Source organism: Triturus cristatus, chromosome 7 (genome assembly GCF_964204655.1).
Source record: "Triturus cristatus chromosome 7, aTriCri1.1, whole genome shotgun sequence".
Lineage (NCBI taxonomy): Eukaryota > Metazoa > Chordata > Amphibia > Caudata > Salamandridae > Triturus > Triturus cristatus.
In genome coordinates, this window is record NC_140590.1 from 447396120 (window position 1) to 447419508 (window position 23389).

At 44.6% G+C, this 23389-nt stretch overlaps 1 protein-coding gene and 1 long non-coding RNA gene across 4 annotated transcripts in view; both read right to left on the minus strand.

Moving 5' to 3' along the window:
• Positions 1 to 23389, minus strand: part of SHISA6 (shisa family member 6) — a 1379883-nt gene that overhangs the window by 359427 nt on the left and 997067 nt on the right. The gene's annotated exons all lie outside the window — the stretch shown is intronic.
• LOC146809908 (uncharacterized) lies at positions 22165 to 22909 on the minus strand. The gene is made up of 3 exons (XR_014966506.1): positions 22816 to 22909; positions 22655 to 22711; positions 22165 to 22574 (listed from the first exon to the last, which is right to left on the minus strand). It is a non-coding gene; the product is annotated as an uncharacterized LOC146809908 (long non-coding RNA).

Below are 23389 nucleotides of genomic sequence, written 5' to 3' on the forward strand. Positions count from 1 at the left end.
AGCCTACAAGTGAGCGCATGTCAATCACAAATTCTCATGCTACTATGTGCAGTCATGGTACACATGCAAAGCCATCTTCTCAAGCAAGTTTTCACTTCGTGAAAACACCTACATATTGGCACAATTCTATGCACTGTGGGCAGGGAGGATTGACCAATGAAGGAGCTGGATCGCCAGGACATCTTCTACCTACCTTTTCTAGATGTAGCCCAGCACAATTAATGAGCTGTTAAAGGTCAGGATCTGCTTGTAACAGAAGTTATCTGGTCAATTGAAAAAACAAGGTCTGATGAAACACAGTGGACCTATGTTCTTTACCTTGGAAATATCAGCTGTTCAGAACAGCCAAAAACGCTGTGTGAAATTGTGAGGAGGGATTGGAAACTATAAGATGAATCAGACCCGGAATAACTGATTCACCAGATTACTCTCCATTTTTCACTAGAATTTATGTTAACTTTAGGGTCTTAGACTGCTATGTTTGGGATCAGTAAAAATGAACAAGGGAACCCTGTAAGTCAGAAGGGACCAAGGGTAGTAGTATATTACTAGAAACAACGGTCCCTATTATGGACGGTATTAATCTATGACCACAAAACTGAAATCAGCATCAGGTGTATTGTTGTCCCAATGGACCTTATTACATTTATTTACTCATGCGATAAACAAGAATGAACAAACAATGAAGTGAGCAACAAGTGAAAGGGTTCTGGAAATCAAAGGATTTCCTGACGTCAGGCATATAGTAGTAAAGTGACTTTTCAGTGATAAAGATTACAGTAGTCACGATAGAAAACACATCTTGTACTCCACAATGATAAAATAAATGTTGAGTCGGAGTTATGTGTGGGATCAGAGCAGTTGTAATGAGGGACATAGTGCAACACAATGGAGGCAATCTGTGGGTAGTCCGCTGCTTCAGGTTGCCCCAGACAACTTTATGACATTGTGAAGGTGCCTAGGTACCTCTGTGGCCCCTCTTGAAGATATTCACATTCCTCCCAGCACTAAAGGTTTATATGGTATGCCACTACTCCAGAAGCTGCCAGTTAAACCTGGCATCCTTAGTGTGGTTCTCCCCTAACTTTTGCCTTCAACCTTCCATTTTGCTTACTTCATGTTTGCCGGCTTTAGAACTCTGCACACTTTACCACTGCTAACCATTTTTAAAGTGCTTATGTTCACTCCATAAAACATAATAGAATTGGATTAGACCCAATTGGCACATTTAATTTAACAGTAAGACCCTAGGAAAGTGGTAATGCCTGTACCCAGGGCCTGTAAAGTAAATGCTACTTATTGGCTTGCAGCACTGATTGTGCCACTCACTTAAGTAGCCTGTTAAACATGTCTCAGGCCTGCCATTGTAGTCTATGACTGCAGTTGACCTGGCAAAATAAACCTTTTTGCGAGGTCTAAACCTTCATTTTTTTAAACATATACGTCACACCTAGGATAGGCCCTGCACAGCCCAGAGGGCAGGGTGCAGTGTGTTTAAGAAATAGAACATGTACTTTTAAATTTTACATGTACTAATTGTGAAAAACTCCTAAAGTCCTTTTACACTACTGCAAGGCCCACCTGTTCCATAGCACAACATTGGAGTTACCTGATTACTTTTAATAAGCTGTAACTTCCAGTTGGGAGCAGGTGGACAAGTCGAGTTTAGTGTCTAAAGAATTGTAATTAAAAGCCCTTTATAATGGTATGGCCGTATTTTTAATTATAATTCTGAAAATTACACTTTTAGAAAGTTTGCCTTTTCTTACTTACTTTTGGTACATCACTCCTCCACCCCCTGGTGTCTCGAACAACAACCAGCGTATCCCACACAAGTGCTACATCTGTGAAAGATTAAAGATGGCAGCTCTCCTAAAAAGAGGCACATTAAACTCTGAGCCAATCTCCACTCATCCTGGCCTGGTTGTTGTTTCATAAGTGCTTCAAATACAAAAGACTGCTGGGATGTCAAGGCAGAAGGCTAGGCCCATCTATTGTTGACCTTTGGGAGCATTCCACATCTAGATTCATAAGTAAGTTTAAAATATTAGCTAAGGACATTCCAACTTCACACTCCTGGAATTGACCTATTATTTCTTAGTCAGCTTGATCAGACAGTTGGTGCTGCACTGTAATTGGCTCACACAATAGATTAATTTATTATAGGGCTCCGAGAAATATGACAAATTATGAAGTATGCTAAGAAGTTCATGTATTTCAAAACTGACCTTGAATTTGCATTTCAGGCTCAATAACTTACATACAAAACAGACATGGATACTGACCTTTTTACTCTGTGCCATTATTGAGTTATTTTCATCACAATTTAATATTTAAAGTGACCAGTGAAGCATTTAAAAGGTTTGAAAAACACGGGGAAAAAATATTGAAATACATAAGAAATAAACAGTAAAAACAGGACAGCCTATGCCTTAGAAATGATTCACCTTATCATATGGAATGATGCAGCACCCACAGACTGCAAATGAATCCTCCAAATAAAGACTGAGGCTTGCCCATCGCAGTGATACTAGTGCACAAATACCTGCCTGATTCAGGCAGCAGTCTTCCTTCCCCAGCCTGCACATGTGTGCACTGATTTTTATGTGCATTCTGCTTAGAGACAACCATTACAGTGGCTGACTTTATTTTATAATTTTTTTATCAAAAGCATGGCAGTGGGTAAGGCTCCTTCAGGGGGACACAAGCAACAGCAACTAGTGGTGTAATAATATAAAATTGGAGGTTTTCACGAGTAGAACCCACTTCTTTACCACTTAAACGTATCATTTCCGATCTTCCCATTTTGCTTTCCACTATTTTAGCCAGTATTTAAAGGCCTGTCCCTAAGATATGAATGACCTGCCTAGAAACTAAACAATAATTAAAAAGGTCATACTATGCCACATGATGCTACACATGGTCATAAGCATGTTTTCTTTGGCAATGCGAAATATGCACAAATATGCACAAATACAGCCTAAATGAATGGTTGACATGCTGGGAGAAATTTGGTTTGAGACAATAATAAATGTAAAGAGTGAGCTAGCAGATACTGCTTAAGGAACTCTGAATAATTCTTTTTTTCGGATGAGCCTAGTCAACATAACGAAAAAAAACGTTTGAATTGTAAAGAAACAAGCAAACTGAAAGATCTATCATCCTTTCATCTCTAGATAAAGTAGGCATATATCTATACAATATTTTCGTAAACATCACTTGTGACTTTTCCTTTCAGACATACATGTGCACAATACCACAAGATGCCTTTTTCATATTTATTTGTGAATTTAACCCAATACATTATAACCAGGCTTTCCTATTTTCAGTTTCTATTTTTGGTAAACTCTGGTGGGGTTTTGTCAGTGTTTTCAAGTGATTTCAATACCTTAAAAAAACAGTGGTTACACTTTTTCGTGCCATTAAAAACAACAGAAACATTGTTTTTCCAGTGTTTATGGAACTTTTTGCTTTTATTATTGCTTGCGTTCTACACTGTTAGCACATTGGTATATAGACAGTGTATATACAGTGTATATGAGGTCCAAATACATTTTTACAAATCAAACTTATCGTAGAACACCATATGATACTTTCTCAGTGAGTCTTTGGTCATGCACGCTCGCTCTTTCCTTCCCACCTAAACTTTTATCTGTGAAAAGGCCCTCTCAACATTGGCACTTGAGACAGGCAATGCCAAAATAGCCAGTACACAATTTTCTAACTCTGGCCACTGACATAGCTTCCCATGCCAATACTGGTGCACCAGAAGATTGTGATTCTCTGCGACAGGTTGTGCAACATATGCCTTGAACTGGGCGCATATGCCCTCAGAGTTAGTGAAGTGGTCAAAAATAAAGCAGGACTTTTGAAACTCCAGAGAAAATTTCCCTTTACGGAAGGGATCTATAAATTGTGCAGACTACCACAGTGAGGCTTCACTTACTTCAAATGCCAAGGTTGGTGAAGGGCCATTTCTCATAGATTGTAAAATAAAAGTTCCTGAATTGCTCCTCAGCATTTCTTTGCTTACCAAGTGGCAAGCACTCCAACATGGAACATGCAGCAGTGCCAAATTTACTAAAAGTGGCCCAGCCTACTCTCAAGGAGATGTTTCACATCTATACCAATTATGCTGAACACTTGGTAGACTGGGGTGTTTTCAGACCAGTAGCGGTCCGTGGAGGGAGTTCCGTGGGGCGGTGAGGCGGGGCGGGGAGGGGCAGGGTGGGGAAATGTAAACACCGGAATATGGATGAACGAAGGTAAGTACACATTTAAATAAATAAAACAAATTCCTTTGCACGCGCTGCATCACAAAATGCGATGCAGCGCGCGCAACGAAATTAGTTTTATTTATTTAAATGTGTACTTACCTCCGTTCATCCATATTCCGGTGTTTACATTTCCCCACCCTGCCCCTCCCCCGTCCCGCCTCACCGCCCCACGGAACTCCCTCCAAGGACCGCTACTGTTTCAGACTCTAGTTTTTAGGTGAAGCCTAGAACAGCGCATGCGCTGTTGCTCGACTTTTAGTAAAGGGGATCTCGAAAGTGCTACCGAGGCATTTGCTGGCTGACTACAAGCTTGAGTGCAAGTGCGCGTGCACGCACGGCCATCTGCCTTTCCTGTGCACCATCTGTCTTTCCTCTCCCTTGCTCCCTGCCTCCGCCCCTCCCCCCGCTGCTGCGCACGCATCCCTAGCGTCATCGCGATAGCGATCACTTTTGCTTTCAGAGTGATCGCGATGAGTTTCACTTTTACGGCCACGCGGCGTTACTTTTACTGCCACGCGGCCAATGCTTGTTGAAAGCATAATTTGTATGGTTGCCTGAGTCTCTACAAAGGTGAGTTTGGATTACAACTGAAGCTTTTTGAGGTGATGAAGCGTTGTAAATTAGCTTAGTACACTGCCCTGGCTTCATCAGCTATGAAAACGGGTGTTCTGCCTCTGACTGACTGTTCAAACCCTGTGCGTCCTGACGAGCGCTAGGCAAATGTCTTTACTCACTCACTCACCTCGCAGCTTATATCTGTCCTTGGCTGTGTTTTTTGAAAGCATGATTTGTATGGTGGCCTGAGCGTCTTATCTTCAAAGGTGAGTTTAGATGACAACTGAAGCTTTTTGAGGTGATGAAGTGTTGTAAATTAGCTTAGCACACTGCCCTGGCTTCATCAAATATGACGACGGGTGTTCTGCCTCTGACTGACTGTTCAAACCCTGTGCGTCCTGGCGAGCGTTAGGCAAATGTCTTTACTCACTCACTCAGCTCCTCTGTGATTTTCTCACCTGCTCTTTCACATCTCGACTCAACATTCGCTCATTTACCCAGACTTCGACTCATTCTGTCATCCTCACGCCCATTCGTTCCCTCTCTTGCCGAAGCGACATATTGTAACCAATCGATATTGAAAGCATTGAACTGGTGATATATGTGTATGGGGCAAGGGAGGGGGCGCACACTTGTGCATCTGTGACTGTCTGTTTAGTCTTTGGGGCTTATTTACAAGCCTCGTGCGCTACTTCTTCGTCATTTTTAACATGGGAAAAGTGGCGCATGGCGGGGCTTGTAAATCTGCCCCTTTGTGTTTTGGTGAGTGTGTATGCATGCACGTGCGTGTTTTTGTACAAGTGTGTGCATGTGGGAGTTTGCGCATATCGGAATATCTATACGTGCATCAGAGTTGTTTGTGTGTTTATCTGTGCGTTTTATGCAGGCGTACGTACCTGCATAGGTATGTCTGTGTTTTGGGAATGTATGTGTGCGTATCCATGAGGCTGTGTGTCAGTGTATATTGTGTATGTGCATATGCTTTGCGTGGAAGGCAGTGCTGCATTGAGCCCACTACTCAGCGCTGTACATAAAACCACTTCTATTTATGGAGTCCTAATTTCAAGGGTGGGCGTTGGCTACATAGTAGATGTATAAAGCAAAATGCACTGTATAATTGTCATTTTACTATACGTGTAGCTCCTATTGGTGTCAGCCAGGTTCAACTGAGGTCTGCTTCCTAAGCAGAAGTTACCGCTCTTCCAATCCATCTGAGAGCCTGCACAGCACGTGCCTGCCTGCCTGGCTTCCTTCGCTGCTTTGGAGACACTTCATAGTTTAAGGGGCTGGCCAAAGTGCTTAATTTGAGCCCTTGTTTGCAGGTACTCAGCATTGGCACTTAATTCTCTATGCCGGCACGCATGACAGTCCGCCACATAGTGGCACTGTATGTTTATTTTTCAGATGCGCACATGGACGAGTGTTTCATGATTCAATATACAGTAAAATAATTAACAGTACCAGTCAATCTAGGCCGGTTTTAAGCTTTGGGTAACCTCTAATAGTCTGAATTGTCACTCACAAGTGTGATGCTTTTGTGTTGATAATGGCAGCGCTGGCAGGGGCGATGAATGGTCCAAGCTGCAGTGAGCTTTTGAGAAGGGCCCTGGCATTTACTGTTCTTTTTACGAATTAAGCACTGCATACCTTAAATAATGCCTGGCTGTTGGTGCATCTCCAGTGATTTCTTGTGCCATTGATGTGTGTATTCCTGGTCTCGTGAATATGTATGTTGTCCTGCACGTCTGGTGCATGTTCGCCCCAGGAGTTTACCCATTTCTGTACATGGGCGTAACATAGGTCCATGGTTGCCCTCTTCCCATGGACCATTCAACCTAAGGCCAATGTACCTCTGCGCGATACCCAAATCCTAGGTTCCCCTTGCCAGGTTTGCAGAGGGCGCTGCTACTTTTAAGTCTGGCATCACATCATAAGGACTCTTGAAAATCGCATATTGGTAACTGTTAGAAATGGCGAGTTCTGGTTGGCTAGGGCTTGCGCCAAAGCCAGGCAGAAACCACCACTCTAGTCAGGGCTGGGGAGTTACACGCCAAAGATAACCCCTGCTCACCCCCTTGGTAGCTTGGCACGAGCAGTCAGGCTTATCCCGGAGGCAATGTGTAAAGCGTTTGCCCGCGCACCCAGCAACAACACCCAAGGCCCACCACAAAGGAAACTCCACTCAAGGTATTATATGAAAATAACCTTTGTATTATACCAAAACACATTAGATAAAACACACACTCTACAATGTGCCAACAGGCACGGGCAGAATTTACAAGGGATTATGTACACGGGACAGGGCCACATGGCCCACTGTCAGAATTAGCACGAATCACCAAGTGTACATGTAGAACATAACACAAATTAGCACTGTAGAATACAACCAGTAACTATTGGCGCAATAATGCCCTCAGCGTCATCACACTAGCATCAGGTATAAAACCTATCCTGCATCCATCACAGGGGCATAAACATATTATGCAATTTCTCGCAAGTCTAACGCATTAGACCTAGCCACCTAAGTATACCTACACTAGGGGCGTACATAACAGAGGGAAGTACATTCTCCCTACCATCAACCTAAAAAGGTAAAACAACCTCCTAGGCAGAAAAGACCACATGCACTCAGAGCGCGCACGCACTTTACCCTGGGACACAGGGAAAGTGCGCAGAAACCAAAAATCACCACACCAAGTCACCAGTAAAAAGCAAAAAAAGTTCAGGGGTGAACCTGCCAGAAGGGCCAAGTCCAACACAACCCCCATCCAGCCAAAACGCAGGGCAGACCAATCACCACCGTGATGGACTTCCCTGCTTGGGGCGATAGAACACAGACGCGGGCCCGCAACTGCAGGGACACCCTCCGGTTCTACGCCACGGTGAACCCATGGAATTCCTTTTAAAACCACTGTCCGGACCAACTGGGCTACCCCACTGGTACTCCCAAGCTGTCCGCGGCCAAGATCAGGCCCTAGGTCACCCAGGTGCCACCGGTCCTTGCCTAATCACAGAGTGGGGGGTAGTAACCCCTGGCACATAGCGGCCATTCTCCACTCTTCCTCTCTGCAAGACAGGACTAGACTGCCACTGGTTCTCCAGCCTAGGGTCTACACCCTCAGGCGGACCAGGAGTCTCAGGGAAGGCTCTCCTCCCCCTACCTCTTCTCCTAGGGTTCCTCCTCCTCTGGCGAGGGGTACACCTAGAACGCCATTCCAACCCAGGGTTTAACCCCTCAGGTTGTACCGGGGCCAGAGGTGGGCTCTCCCACCCTCTGCACCCCCTTCCAGAACCCTGCTCCCTACCAACTGGGGCGGTACCTCTGGAAGAAGAACCGGTCGGGACGCTGATTACAGACGTCCCACCCTTCAGGTCAGGCTGATCCCGAACCTGGCCTTCCAACCTCCGGCCTAGAACCTTTGGTGGAATAATCGCCTGGCACTCCAGGACTTTGGGGGATTTACACTCCATCCCCCTGAGGCTATCAAATGACACATATGTCGAGCCACTGTCTGTCTGGCGCTGATCTCCCGTCCCCTGTCCACCTGACAGTGCGTGGAGATCCCCCAGAACAGAAGTGGTGTCACCCTGGTCACTACACGGGATCCTAGCCCAACTGGGTAGTCCCTGACCCACAGGCCTTTCCACTGGGGAACTCATCCCCCAATCACTCACGCTGGACTCCTGTACCCTCCCTACCGGAGCGGTACTGCCAGACTCCAGAACCACAGGAGCCCTGTTTACGGGCGCTCCAGGTCCTCTACTCACTAAGAGATCTTCCTCAAGTGGACTAACAGGACAGCCAAGGTCCCCAACTTGGTGTTCCCTCATGAAACCATCCAAGTCCTGAGGCAGGGTTTCGGGCGTCTGGGGACCCTCGGTCACCCCCTTACTCCCGCTCCACTGAGCCAGGCAGTAAGCCCCTACACCCTCCTCGCTATCCTGGGACCTAGCTGGGCTACACTGAGCCTCCTCCACCACGCTGGGCTGGAGGATCTCTGACCCACTATTGTTGGAATCACTCACTAATGACTCTAGAGGACCTCTAGCACTTTCCCAGCGCTCTGCTTCCTCTGCAAGTTCCCATGGACAAAAAGAGTTATACCTCAACAGGTGTTGGCGCAACCCTGGAGAACAACTACTGAGCATCTGCTCTTTGATAATCATATTGAGTACTCCATCCAAATCCTGCTCCGGGTTAAACACCAGCCAGTCCACCAGGGCATCATGACATTCCTCCACAGCCTCCTCCCAAGACTGGTGAGACAGCTTCTTACTGCCCCTGAACTTCAACCTACATTCCTCCTCTCGGGAACAAGGTACCACACTCGGGGAACTGGGACTGGGACTCTCTATACTGCACTTTATATCGCTGCCACCACTGGACTCCACCCTCACTGGGAAATCCAGAAAACTACCACTGTGCTCAGGGGACAGGGAAAGGGATGAGGCGCTATCTCCTACGCTGGACCCAGCAAGGGTCCAGCGGGGTCCTCACTCTCTACTGGCGTCCAGGTACTGTCATCTTCTTCTGAATCTCCAGGGCTCCCCACAGACCCACCACCCTCCAGGTGAGAGGCCCGGGCCCTGTCTTCCTCACTGCGCTCACGTTTCCATTCACCTGCTTGCCATCCAATCATGTGGTTCCTCAGTTCGTACACAGTGTCTGACTCTCTCACCCCTATGTTTCTCTCCCTACAGAACCTTTCCAACTCCTGCATACTGTAATAAACTAGATCACTGGGATCAAAAGCAGGCTCCATTCTGGCAGACGTTCTAGAGAAAAGATCACACAGGGAACCTAGGGGTCTGCGTTTAACACAGGAGTACACAATTCACAAAGGATTCAGCAAGCTCTCTATCCCAGAGAACTCACACCAAAGTATTCAGCAAGCTCCTTATTTCAGAGAACTCACACCATTCATCCACATACACACACCCCCAGACTAGTAAGACAGTTTCTACCGCCCCTGATTTCTCAACCTGACCACCACGTGACACAGGTACTATTACTCCGGGAACTGGGAATGGGACATTCACATTCATCCAGCGCATTACACGTTCATCCCCAAACCCCTCCCAAGACTGGTAAGAAAGTTTCTACCGCCCCTGATTTCTCAACCTGATCACCACGTGACACAGGTACCACTACCCCGGGAACTGGGAATGGGAATACATGCACTGGACACACATCTGCTGCCACCACTGGATCCCACCCTTACTGGTGAATCCAGAAGCACACTTCCACAGAAATGACATTTAAAAACAAACTTAGAACAATAATCCCTATACCATGTGACTATCTAAATGCAGAGTTTTGTAGTGCGGCCAGTTGATGCTGCGGTACAGCGCAAACGCAAGTCCAAATCCCACCGCTGATCACCAATGTTAGAAATGGCGAGTTCTGGTTGGCTAGGGCTTGCGCCAAAGCCAGGCAGAAACCACCACTCTTGTCAGGGCTGGGGAGTTACACGCCAAAGATAACCCCTGCTCACCCCCTTGGTAGCTTGGCACGAGCAGTCAGGCTTATCCCGGAGGCAATGTGTAAAGCGTTTGCGCGCGCACCCAGCAACAACATCCAAGGCCCACCACAAAGGAAACTCCACACAAGGTATTATATGAAAATAACCTTTGTATTATACCAAAACACATTAGATAAAACACACACTCTACAATGTGCCAACAGGCACGGGCAGATTTTACAAGGGATTATGTACACGGGACAGGGCCACATGGCCCACTGTCAGAATTAGTACGAATCACCAAGTGTACATGTAGAACATAACACAAATTAGCACTGTAGAATACAACCAGTAACTATTGGCGCAATAATGACCTCAGCGTCATCACACTAGCATCAGGTATAAAACCTATCCTGCATCCATCACAGGGGCATAAACATATTATGCAATTTCTCGCAAGTCTAACGCATTAGACCTAGCCACCTAAGTATACCTACACTAGGGGCGTACATAACACAGGGAAGTACATTCTCCCTACCATCAACCTAAAAAGGTAAAACAACCTCCTAGGCAGAAAAGACCACATGCACTCAGAGCGCGCACGCACTTTACCCTGGGACACAGGGAAAGTGCGCAGAAACCCAAAAATCACTACACCAAGTCACCAGTAAAAAGCAAAAAAAAGTTCAGGGGTGAACCTGCCAGAAGGGCCAAGTCCAACAGTAACAATTCTTTAAAATATGCATAGAGTTGACTTGACTCTCAATAATAGCCAATGGCTAATTGGCGCATCACTGGCCCTGGGAAAGTGCTTTCTTCAGAATGCGCGAGGGGTTATTTTATATTTGACAACTACAACCAATCAGCATGCTGTTACATTCAATTTTAAATCGTCTATATGCAGTCAGTTCAGACACGACTTCTTTATGCTAACCACCCCCACTCCAATTTGGCAACGCTCACATTCTGGGTTGAATGTGTGCATGCAAATACAATATATGCCCCTTTGTATGAGCACTCTGAGGCCAGGCCAATGCTTGTTTGTTATTCCATTACGTCAGGGCATCCACAAGACCACCCGTCACTCACATGGATGCCTACGCCGCACGCTGCCCTGGCCTCAGACCACTCGTCAGTCTACGATACAAATGTTTATTGAGTTGTAACCGAGGGGTTAAAAATGGGGGACTGAAAAAGGTTATTTTACAGCACAGGGGCGGAACAAGAAGCTGCCTGGCAGCGCTGTGTCATGAAAGTGATCGTATTTGACTTTTTTTGTGAGTCTAACCTCATGAGTCACTTCATTACCACAGCAAGTCAACTGCGAAAATCGATCCTGATACAGTTTTAATTAACTGTTATCTTGCTGATTATTAGAACAAGCATTGGCATAGCCAATAGGTCTCGCCTTTGGGACCTTATAAGTATTTAGTTATCCAGCACAATATCCTTACTGCAACAAGATTAACTGTTGCATGGCTAAACACTTATAAGGTCCCAAAGGCGAGACCTATTGGCTATGCCAATGCTTGTTTATTATGTCCACTGCAGCAGTAATGCTTTTCTGTAAAAATGTAGGAATGCAGTAGAGTGTACTTTGTTTCAAATCACTATCAATATGTGACCAAAGATCCTCATATTTCTTGCCTTTGGCATCATCACTCAGCAAATGTTCTGTTAACGGTTGACACATGGCTAATATAGCACTCAATGCTTCTAGGACTGAGAACCTCCAGCTAAGTGACACCGTTGGGATGACCCTTTCTTTGATGCCACACAATGCACAAAATGAGAAATATTTTCATTTTAGTTTCCACGAATAACAAAACAATGCACCAGAATAGACTAAAAAGTCAATAGAATTCTTCATTAACTCTGAAGATTGTAAAGATGCTTTCAACATACCATCTAACAAGGGGCAAGGATCTCTTACAGGGAAGTGCTTCAGCTCAGGTATCGATTTTGACAGGTCATCCACAATTTTTTCATATACGTAGCTGAATCACTGCAAATACAAACAATATCACTCCAATCCTTGTTGAACTTGGTAAGAACTTTTTGCAGCAGCATTCCAAGTGACACTGCGTTCCATGTTTTCTAAACATCTGGTGTCATGTTTTCACAAGTATCCCAGATGCTTTGTGACTGCACTCTTTTCACATATACCTGTCACTAAACCTTGCATTGAATGTTTAAATCCTGGGGTATTTGGCAATTCATCTACTATCAATACTGACTCACAAGAAATGGGGGCTGATGTATCAAGGGTTTTTACCCTTTCTCTGTGGGTAAATGTGTTGGTACATATTGGGAAAGATTCTTATGAAACCTACATTTTTTCTCTCAGTGAAAGACTAAACATAGCCAAAAAAATCAAACATGATTTTGATATTTCCTGTTTCTCTGCAGTGTATAAAATAAATACACAACACCAAAAACATGCTTCTAACCCCTGTATTCCTTTGCGCACCCTGCATCGCAAAATGCGATGCAGCGCGCGCAAAGGAATTTGTTGTATTTATTTAAATGTGTACTTACCTCCGTTCATCCATATTCCAGTGTTTACATTTCCCCACCCTGCCCCTCCCCCGCCCCGCCCCGCCCCGCCTCACTGCCCCACCGAACTCCCTCCACGGACCGCTACTGTATAAACTTCAAGTAACAAAATGATCTCTATGGCTGAAGCAGTAACCCCCTGAGCTATCTACATAAATTACAGTCCTGTAATCAGCATGGTGGATGTTTTTTGCAGCAGGCATGTTAACACTCTGCGCTTCTTTAGATGAGCCAAGACTGCCACTAGACAAAAAATCCTAACCCTCCCCAGCAGGAACATTAATCACCAGGGTTATCTTGCCATTTTTATTGTTGCCCAAAAACTGTTAGATATAAAAGAAGCTATTCTTATAATTCCACAAAAATTTGCAAAACACTGCCCAAGCTGTGAGCGTTGTGGTGGGGTGGCCCATATGGCCTATTGGCACCATCAGAATAATTTAACATTTTAAATAGCATCACAGACCCAGAAATGCACTCAGTCAGCACCTACCACTCCTGGTAGTAACTGCAATGCCTGTCAAGGATGGAGAGATCAGGGGCAGAAAAAATAGAATGATTCCAGGCCAGCACTGCCAGTTTCCGCTGGCAGCTTTTAGTAATTGGCTCAGGTGGTCGCCGAGCCCAGGATTGGCTCTGGGCTTGGCAACCCTGAGTACCACGAGGTCCGAAGAGGAGAGGCACTGTTGAGGAATTGATGGAGGGATGAGATGCAGAACAAAATTAATGTATACAAGGGCCCTCATTGGTAGCCCTTTCACTAGCTAATACAGACTGATGACCCTGTGAGCAAACTCACCACTAAGGGTGGAAAGTGGGCACGTTGTGGTACTTTTTTATTGACATTTTTAATCGACACACTTTAGTGCATGTGTGGGTTGCTGGCTGTCTTCCAGGGGGCTGGAAAAGAGAGTGAGTGGATTTGCTTGCCAGCTGCTTTTGTTACTGGAGGGTGATATTGCATCAGTGCAGCAAAACATGTGCAGAAAAACATGCCCTTGGTATCACCGCCTGGTACGGCCAGCCCAGCCTTGCTGGGGGATCTCAAATGCAAGAACTGTACGAAGAACAGTGAGTTGTGCAAGTTCCAGCCGAGATCATATCAAATGATGGGAAAACAGAAATGACAACTCTTTTTCGGTGTCTCTGGAAGGGCCCCACGAATGCTCAAGTTCTATAGGGACGTGTGCTCTACTGATATTAAGGTACAGCGAACAGAGGTGTAAGCACATAATTACGATAACAGGTTCAGGACATGCGAGTGCCTGAAGTGAATCTTGAACACATAAATGTAATACCTTCAAAACAATGTATGCTTTAAGAATTTGGCATTCTCCAGCACTTAATATTTGCCATGCTGAATTGCACTCTTATCAAAGACTTTGGGAGGATGAAAAGCCGGGTTGGCCCTGCTGGGATCCTGAGTTCTCAGAAGTTAGGAAACTGCTGAATACATATAATAATGTGTGGCATTTTGACCTGCTCTGGTGAGCTCTGCTAGTGCAGGGAGTTTCAGGGACAGATAGCTATCACTTGCCATACACCATAAACATCTGAGAACCAACTACCACACTTGAGACTTGCTGACACCATTGAATGGCTTTCTTCTGCTTCAAACCGAAGGTCCTTATGGTATAGTATCAATAACGTCTTCGAAAACCAAGGCAGGTTTGTGGGTGTTCATACATGCCCCCTGCCAGATATTCACTGAATACAGCAATGGGTGCATTTACCCACTAAGCTATTTCACTAGCCCTTATAGCCTGTGTCTGCCTACTAAGAAATGTCATTGTAAATGTTCTGTAGAAGATGTGCACTGTATAAAGCCTTGCCGGCATCAATATTAACCATGTCCCCATGAACCATATTTAGCTTTCTTATTATTAAAGTGTAACATGGTATTAAGAAGCCGGGATCATGTTTAAAGGTTCTTACAACATTATGTGTGGACCTCGGGAATGGGTGCGCGCGTGCGTGCGTGCGTGCGTGCGTGCGTGCGTTGCGTTCATTTCATTTTTAGAGCAGCTGGAGCACCTATCCCATTGAAAAGGAAACCTTCCTCCAGCAGCTGCTCAGTTTAATAGGCCACTTTCCACAATAGGCTTAGAGTGTCGCGTTCCTTAGCGACGGCAAATGTACAAGTGATGCCTACGAGGCACTCGGAGGAAGTTTATGGCCTTGCAAAGGCATGGCAGTGAAAGAGAAAAATAAACTGTTAACAGCCCGAGGTAAAGACCAGCTTCACGCCCCAATTTCAGGTTCAGTAAATGCATACAGTACTTTTGTTTATTTAAATAGAAGCGTATGTTTTTCCTAAACAAAGCGAAATACAAAAATATATTAAGTTCAAAGCAACACCATGCTCTTTTATAAAAGCAATAGTGAAACAGGCATGAAAGCTCGTTTTTTGGTAAGGATAGTCCAGAGTTTGACGCACCTAGTGCCGTAGGCTAGTGCAGCGAGAGAGACAGAATGCGAAGTGGCCAGAGAAAGATTGTTTTTTTTCAACAATGCAGTGAATGAAGCCAAGATTTCCTGAACCTATGGGTTGCGCGAGAGAAACTGGCTACCCTTAATTAATGTCCTTTGGGCCTCAGTATAGAAAGGCAGAATCTTACCACTACCATGCTGTCACTCAGGTTGGCACCTAGTGGCATCTATTTCCCATTGTGGGAAGATGGTGGCCCGTGTCAATGTACACCAACGCTCCTACTGTTGCTTTGGTGGGGGACAGTGCCATCTTATGTTCCACCAGGCGGACCTTATTTCCATGGGGACATCGAAATGGGGCTCAGCCCCGGTCTCATGGGTACCTTCAGAGGAGCAGATGGTAGAAAGAGTCGGAGTAAAGGTGACAGTACAATGGGCATTACTCTTGTCCTAGAGGGGTGCATGAAGGATGAGAGGCCTACTGCTGGATGCCAGGTGGCACCAATTGTGTTTAAATTATTATTCTTATTTAGCATTTGTAGAGCGCATAACTACCCAAGGGCGTCCCAGACCTAGCGTCTAGACAGAGGTTGGGGCTCCAGTTTATGGAGCTGATTGCTGGAATTGCAAGGCCTTGAGGAGTTTCTGGAAGGGAAGATAATGGGATTGAGCAAGGGAGGAGCTATGAAGATGGGTGATGGATGTCATGACGTAAGGTAGTGTCACTTTTATTGAAGGGTGACAGGAGGCAGATCATGGCTGGGTAGAATGGGCGAAAGCCGAAGAGCATTCTTTTAGTTAAAGGAATCGGTGTTGCCAAGAGACGAAGAGGGCAGGTGACAGGGCTGAGGCGCTATATCACAAAAACAGAAGAAAGCCCACCAGTGAAAGACAGATCGGCAGTTTCAACTCTTCCCTGCAAGTGGTCTGGCAAGCCTTTAACAGGGCAGTGTAGTAAAAACCTGCATTGGAACCCTCTACTCCCCCCTAAAAGTGCCCTCAGAGGTACACTAACTCTGCACCACTTGCTAGGAGGTTGATAGGGAGAGTGCAGCGTGATATCTTTTCCCATGCCCCCTGAACATTTCTGGTGGTGCTTCCCTTCACCAAATTATGAAAGACATACATAGTGTGGTAGATGGACCTGACTGCGCATGACCGTTGTTCAAAGGAGACTTTCTATGTGGCAGATCCTAGCGAATTGTTAATCATAGGGAAATGTACAGAAAAATACTGCTCTGATTTAGACAAAAATGTAAAGGGCGAAAAAGGCAAAAGAGATTGATAAGAAAATCAAAACTGTAAAGAGGGAAAACTTGCCAATCGTTCATGCACTTTAGAAGAGACTAGCTTCATGCATGCTCTTAAAAATACCACAAAGCCCCCTAAATTGGCTCCAATGTTAGGCACTGCATGTTTTGTCTTGTTGTAGACGCAATTCTGAAGCCTATGCTGCTGACAGATTCAGTATAATAAACGTGAATGGTTAGGGAAGCATCATGCATATTAGAGGGGGGGGGTTGCTGAAACAATGACATTACAGACATTTAGTCAGCTCAATGGGATAATACGCACCCTGTAGAATACTGTATGCGAGATGTTGGCCAAAGGAATGTCTCATTTATATATGCCATTATTCCCAGCACTTACTGTTACAAACCAGAATTAGCAAATCTAATAGATCTAGCATCAGCTGCCAGCCTTTTGGCTTTGTCAGTGCTTGTTTTATTTTTCAAAATCTTCACTCTTTGGGGAAGATGCTGAGCTCTGGCCAATTAAAAGAAACACAATGGGTAAGAGCATAAATATTGCTTTGGCCTGAAAGAGGGCACATTTTCAAAGGAGTTTCTGGCCACTTTGTGTGAGGATGTGCTCTCTTCGTGAAAGGGCAAAATGTAGTCACTTGCAGTGAAGTCATTCAATGACTGAAGTGGACTGACCTACTTCCCTATGATGTTAGCTGTAGTGGGCAGAAGAAAAATAGCAATGAGACAACACACCAGTGTATGAAGAGTGTTGACTAAAAGCTCCAATAACTAATCATATTACATATATAATTTTCATAAAAATCAAAAGGTCTCGATTAACGGGAGACCTAAGAACTGAAGAACCCAGAATCTTGGGGACAGAAGGCAACGGAAGACCAAGCAGTAACCCACTTGGAGTAACAGAAGACAGATATTCAAGACCTTCCGGAACTTGGTCTGTTGTCATTTCCAGCAGAAGGTTCTTTCAAAGTTCTGGCTTGAAAACTCAAATAGTTTTACCACAACAACAGCCCCACTTGAACCATAGAGGATTCAGTAGCGAGTGCGTCAGACCTCAAAATCCTAAATGGGCATACGGTGTCAGACAATCTGCCAAAAAGACTCATCCATGTTTGTCGTAACTCAGCAGAGGACTATTTGGAGCTCACTCCTTTTTACTGGAGTCTCTCAGTCTTAAATTCACGGAGACTAAATGCCAGTCGCACAACTTATGTTTGAGACAAAGGCACAGTCTTTTGTTGGCAAGCTTGACAGTGCGGTTGTCACCAGACAAGTATGTGTGTATCACTATAGCGTCTTTAGCTCTGCCCACATATTGGGAGCCAGGTGTACATGTTTTGATTGGGCAGACATTGTGTGCTTCCACAAAAAAGTGCTTGCCCTCTACACACCATGCGATCATTTTGTTTATATATATTTTGTTTATTTATCTAGCAGCTTAAACATTTTAGGGGCACACAAATGACATTGCATTGCTATTAAAGTGTCTTAGATACTTTATGCTGGTTTTCTCTGATAGTAGCACAGATAGGAGAAGGGCAATCATTAACCTACATTTGTTCTAGGTCTGGCTTGACAGTGCACCAGTCACCTGACCTTTTAACCTACATCAGTGGTTCCCAAACTCTTGACTCCTGAGGACCCCCACTGAATCACTGCTGGAGTCCGGGGACCCCCAAGCAATTTTTACAATTTAAATGTCAAAAAATTAAAACAGGCCGGCTTTAGTGCTGGTGGCGCCCTGTGCGACAATGTTTGTTGGCGCCCCCCCCAATGACCACCTCCACCAGGGAGTCTCTCACTAGCACCCTTTAACAGTGACAAGTCTCCATAACCACACTCTCTCAGATGCATTGAATTAGTTATATAGCGCCACTCATACCAGTGCAGGGTGTTCGAGCACTTTGCATCACACACACATTACACAGAGACAATCAATCATACGTGTGTAAATCAGTGTATAGGAAATGTTACATAAGCCAAAAGACTAAAAGTGTAGGAGTCACATGTCATCCATACTGGTAGGCAGTATAGTTTAAGAGTACTTGGTGTGGAGAAGCCCAAACTCAGAGTCGAAAAAGAAACTGCATAGTTGGGAGTTCTCTTTAATAATAAGAATCGATTTCTGCCAAATTAATCCTTTTTGCAACATTAATCAATTTTCTAATAATGTATTCTTTGCAGTTTGTATGCAGTTCGGGGATGAAAGTCAATAGCTCACTATTCTATATTAGGAATTTAAGTTATAAATTGCAAGTAACAAAAGGAGGTTTCTTTTGAAAGCAGTAACCTGCTGATCTGTACATACGCACTCTGTAATCACTTGGTACACGTTCTTTGCAGAAGGCATATTAACTCTCTGCACTAACTTCACTTTTTCAAAACCTCAACTATGCAAAATGCTGATCTGTCTCAGACGATAATTAATCACAGGAGTTATTGTGACATTTATGTGAGCCTGGTAATTGCCGGGGGAAGAAACGCTGCAGCAGGTGCTTCAAAAGCGTAATAAACGTTCAAGCACGGCGCCCCCAGAAAGGTGGCACCGGTGGCACCGCCCTAAAGCCGGCCCTGGCGCTCCATGCTTCTTAAAGTTATAAATTGCAAGTAATAAAAGGAGGTTTCTTTTGAAAGCAGTAACCTGCTGATCTGTACATACGCACTCTGTAATCACTTGGCACACGTTCTTTGCAGCAGGCATATTAACCCTCTGCACTAACTTCACAGAAGTCAAAACCTCAACTACACAAAATGCTGATCTCTCTCCAGGAAGATAATTAATCACAGGAGTTATCTTGACATTTATGTGAGGCCTGGTAATTGCCGGCGGAAAGAAACGCTGCAGCAGGTGCTTCTAATCTAAAAAGCATAATAAACTTTCAAACACGGTCCCAGGAAGCCAGCGGCCGGTGCGGTGGCACCGGTCGCACTGCCCTAAAGCCCACCGGCCGCTGGCTTCCTGGGTCCGTGTTTGAAAGTTTTTTATGCTTTTTAGATTAGAAGCACCTGCTGCAGCGTTTCTTTCCGCCGGCAATTACCAGGCCTGACATAAATGTCGCGCAACACCCATTGTACTCCCGTTGTGTGTGTCGCCCCTCAGCCCGTAATGAGACTTCACCCGAGCACTTCAGAGGTATTTAAAAGCCCATTTGCACGTTATTGATGCCTTATTGTTTCACCCCTTCTAAGAGCCCTGCGCAGCTGCGGGGCTCTTAGAAGGGGTGAAACAGTAAGGCCACAATAACGTGCAAATGGGCTTTTAAATACCTCTGAAGTGCTCGGGTGAAGTCTCATTCCGGGCTGAGGGCCGACACACACAACGGGAGTACAATGGGTGTTGCGCGACTGGTACACCAGGCCTACACACGACGACCTAATTCCCCTGGCCTTGCCCAACAGGTGTAAATGTAACATTTTTAAAATTAATGATAAAGAAATAAACACTCACGTGCTCTAGTAGTGGTCCGAGGTGCCGGAATGCAGGTATTTAGCGAGGCGAAGCGGAGACAGGGCATTGGGCGGCAAAATGCTCCTGGGCTGGCTGCAGACGCGAGGGAAGACGCACTGCCGTGGGAGCGTGCGCGTCTATGAAAAAATAAGCCAATCACCCTTCAGCTTCCCCGGCCTAAGCTGAAATGGTGATTGGCCTGATTTTTTTTGGTCCCGCCGCCCCTGCGCTGTCATTCACAGTGCTTGTATGCTTAAATGCTTCGTAATATTTAAAAATAGCTGACTCGAAGGCACTCCAGTTCGCGGACCCCCTGGGAATGTGTCACGGACCCCTGGGGGTCCGCGGACCACAGTTTGGGAAACGCTGACCTACATCATACAGTCCTTTCTTTCCACACAAATGCATATCTATTCCTTTGCTTTACATTACCATACAACATTCCTTTGAAGCCAGACTGGTTGACATTGCCAGTGATTGTTTTATGTGTGTTGGAACGAGTGACAGAAACGTCCATAAAAGACAGAGAAGGACCAGGCCTTTTGGCCATAATTAGTCAAGGAAAGCATGTTATTAAATTCATAAAAGGTAATACAGGCTTTCATTTTTACTAACTGAATGAAGCCGAGTACCCCGTAGTTGACTTAAAGCAACATCTGGCATTACAGCATTTTTAGGACACACTAATGATCAAGTGCTAAATAAAAATCACTGGCAAAGTTAATAGGCCTGACTGTTGTATAGCAGTGGTCTTCCAGATTTTTAATGCTGTAACCCTCCCAGTAAAGAAAAAAAATTCATCAGGCCCCCCTGAGATTTTCCACATTTATTTTTATTAAACTGGAAATGTTTAAATATGGCTCAACCTATTTCAACACTAGACACATTTAAACCTTACAGCTAAATTCTGTTACCATTTTTCTCAGCTAGGATATAAATGGCAAAAGAAGCTAGTGATGTCCCTTTACAGAGCGGCAGCACTGCCGCTTATCTTTCCTCCCAACTTAAAACAAAGCACTGTTATCAGCATAATGTTTTGTTTGGCCAGAGCCTGCCGACCCGCCTGGGATCACTTGAGGCCCCCCTAGGGGGGCCCGCCCCTAGTTTGAAGACCCCTGTTACATAAGGTACAGATAATCAACGCTACAAGCACACAAAGACAACTCATATATCGGCACGTTTGCCAACATCATAAGTGGACATGCACACACAGGAAACATACTGAAAGGCACACACTCACTCAGGTCACTAGAGGCATGTCAGCACACAAACATCATCGTTATATGTTCAATTATTTAGTGGCTTCCATCTATTTAAAAGTAATAAAGTAAACGTAACCTTATGCTGTAATTCAACCTGCAAGTATATTTATAGCAGGCCAGGAAGGCAGAGAGTAGGAAGAAAAGGTTCAATATTTAATTTGAGACATACTAGATAGTCTGTTCTCTCTGAAAACTGGAAAAAGTTAAATGGCCACACATGCAAAGCGCGCCACCTAGGTTATTTCAGAACATCTGCTTCTAACAGAGCTGGTATTTTATGAAACATTAAATAAGTCAATGAAATTCAGTTCCTTATGGTGTTGGTGTTTTGACTTCTTATGGGACTGATATAATGTAATAAGTTAATGTGACTTTATCTGCCTACCTGGCATTCTACAGGTCTGGACTCTAGCAGGATAAAGTGATTCCCATCAAGCTGGACAATACTAACATCTATAATGCGTAGCTATGTTAAGCTACCATAGATTTTCTGCAAACACTGCATTCGAATAAGCATATTTTGGAGAAAAAATATCCCCCCCCTCCCAATGTTTACTTATCTCACTACTGCACCAATGAAATACTTTACGTACTTCAAAGCAATTGCAAAATGCCATATATTATGAGTGACACTTTCAGTCAACTAATAGCTGATGACCATGATTAATGGCTTTGAGGAAATTCACCATTATGGGAGTGGCATAACGAAAGTTGAGGGGGGTCATCCTCCAAAGTACATGGAAGGGGATCCCCTCTGATACACTCAGGAGCTCTCAGGCCAGGGGATCTCAGCTGTGCACTGAAAGGGTGGTATATGAAAAAACAGTCACAGTGGAGCAGTTTATCTTAATAAAAACACAAGTATGTGAGTATACACTTAAATCGAGTTATGACAACACCTTATTGAGATACACAAATGACCTCATTTAATCATATTCAGCATAGAAAAGGGTCAACATTTCAACCTATTAAATAGACAAATGCATGTCACAATCATCATTTTCAATTACTACGGGTGTAAGTGAAGTGAAAAGTGCAACATAAATCGGGATAAGTGCAGACAAAGTGAAGGGGAAGGTCGTGTGTTTTAGAACATCCAAAATGAATTTGAAGACCTAACCTGCCACTCGAATGGCAATAACACAAATGCAATAACATTAGCAAGAAAAGCAGTTGTACAATCACTGTCAGTCTTGTGTATTAAACAAAGGGAAAAGTCGTCGACGTTTCGACCCCTAATCGAGCCAGCAATTAGGAAATCTTGGAAGCGGGGTCTTCTTCAGGACCAGCGGGGGGTAGGGAAGAAGGACTTACACCTAGAGATAATGAGTAGTATTAATACGGTGTGTCTCTAGGATCATTAATTGTCATGAGGTAGAAATAAGATGATATTTACCAGCAACAGCAAGGAAAACTCATGCTGGATTATTTGTGGAGTGGGCCCGAACGGCTCCTAAAACAAAACAAAAACAAAAAGACGGAACAAGGGGAGATTGTACATCTGTATGAGGTCTCAATTGGGGCCTGTTGGCCAAAGCAAGATGGTGTATTACTCACCATTCAATGTTGAACAACCGGTGCTATTGATGGCAATATTCTTGTCGGTATGTGATGAATCACAGTGGGCAGTGGTTCAAAAGTAACCAACGCTGGGGGGGTAAAGAAATTGAATTTCAAATCACCACTTAGTTTGAAGATGTACCAAAACCAAATAAGGTACAAACATCAAAGGACCCACACAAGTGACGGGAAAACTATGGGGGCAAATGTATCTAAAAATGTCTAAAAAGGGAGTCACCGTGAGGGGACATCAAGGGTAACTATGGGCAGCGCTGCGGGGTTTGGAGGATATGAATCCGCTAAATTTAAGAAGAACATCCAGCGTGTTATGGACTTAACACGTAACAAGCCCCAACCTCTGAAAGCCCGGACAATAAGTATGAGGCAGGCGAAGATGAGAGATTAAGCTCGCAGCGTTTCACAAAATCAAAACTTGAAAAAATATATAAAACCGCCTAACGGCTCTAAAGCATGGAAACTAATTACATATGGTTCTTATTATAACTCAACCCACCTACGATGTGGCCAACAACGGAAGAATAGCAAATGGAGAGGTGAAGAGGGGCAGCTT